Here is a 1,568-nt window from a genome sequence, read left to right on the forward strand (position 1 = left end):
CATATTTGATTCAAATCGGACATTCCGAAGCATGTTAAATAAAGTCCTATCAACAAATGGCCTCCAGACGGTTTCTCTTTGACGGGCTAATACCGGTGTTAACTCTATGATTTCACAACGGAATGTACTCAAAAGTATCGGACATTTCAAGGGGATTTTGGCGGGTTAAATCCAGCGGGTTCAAGAGTTTTGGCCACTTCATGGGTTCCAAGCGAGATAATTCCGAAGATCCGAAGAGTTACGGACAATACAAGGATTAGAAACACTTCAAAGGGTTTGAAAATTATCAAAAGCAATACCTGTATTTCCCGGTCAAAACCGAACCTACATTAAAAATTTCGAAAATGCATCCGAAATCTTAAATATGTATATAATAGTATGATATTTAATATGGGGAATATGTCAAAACATGAACACATATTGGCAATTTTCTGTAATTGTCTAATCCTTTGAAACACTAAATAATATTATCTAAGTGCACGGAATATCTAATATCATCGACACTACAAATCGTTCTAATTTAAGTCCCGAAACGGAAGATATCGGTCCACTTTTTCCCATTATGGGCCAAAGTTAAAAACAGAAGCATTTTATGTTGTTTACATAGAAAACTGCATATGTACCATTTATCACACATATGTGCAAATTTCCATTATATAATCCAATAGTAATCTTTTTTCCAAACTTCAGGATTCCAGACCGATCAGTTAATTCAAATCCAAATTGTAGCACATTTATTACCAATAAGAACAAATTTTTAAATCTACAAGCATACACCAATACTACACTCCAACAGTAATTTTAATTCCGAATTTCAGGTTTCCAACTATATCCGATAACCTAAATCCAGATGTTATCATATTTAGTATAATTTAGTACACATAAGTACAAATTTGCATTACTGGCTAAATAATACAATACAAAAGAAATCTTATTTCCCAATTTCATGATTCCAACCCCATCCCTCAATACAAATTGTACCAAATTTAGTATCATTTAGTACACATTAGTAGAAACTTATAAAATTTCCTACATACGCCTCAACAGTGATCCTAACTCCAAATTTCAGGATTCCAGCACTATCGGTTTACCCAAATCCAAATTGTTCCAAATATAGTGTTATCTAGTACTTTAAAATAAAATTCAAACCTGCCTTCATATACCAATCTTACACTCCGAAGGTAATGTTAATTCCAAATTTCAGGATTCCAGCTCCACCCGTTCCTCCCAAATTGTAGCAAATTTAGTAATGTTTAGTACTTTTCGTATACATGAGTACATCCAATCAAATTCATCGTCTTTTGTTGAATCTACTTCTGAACTTTGATTTGATCCGTTCACATGCTACAAAATGTTACCAAAATTTATTTAGTAAATTTTAATACTTTTCGTATACTCATGGTTCGATTTTCCAAACAAAGGAACCTTTTGGTACATCTATCCTACACTTCATCAGTGACCCTCATTGCAAATTTAAGAGTTTTAGCCCTACCGGTTCGCCAAATACAAATAGTAACATATTTAATAATGCTTAGTACTTTTTGTTCCGTTTTATTAGGAATTTAAAA

Source organism: Musca vetustissima, unplaced genomic scaffold, assembly GCF_032173495.1.
Source record: "Musca vetustissima isolate MV318-11 ecotype Yass unplaced genomic scaffold, APGP_CSIRO_Mvet_v1 utg244495, whole genome shotgun sequence".
Classification (NCBI taxonomy): domain Eukaryota; kingdom Metazoa; phylum Arthropoda; class Insecta; order Diptera; family Muscidae; genus Musca; species Musca vetustissima.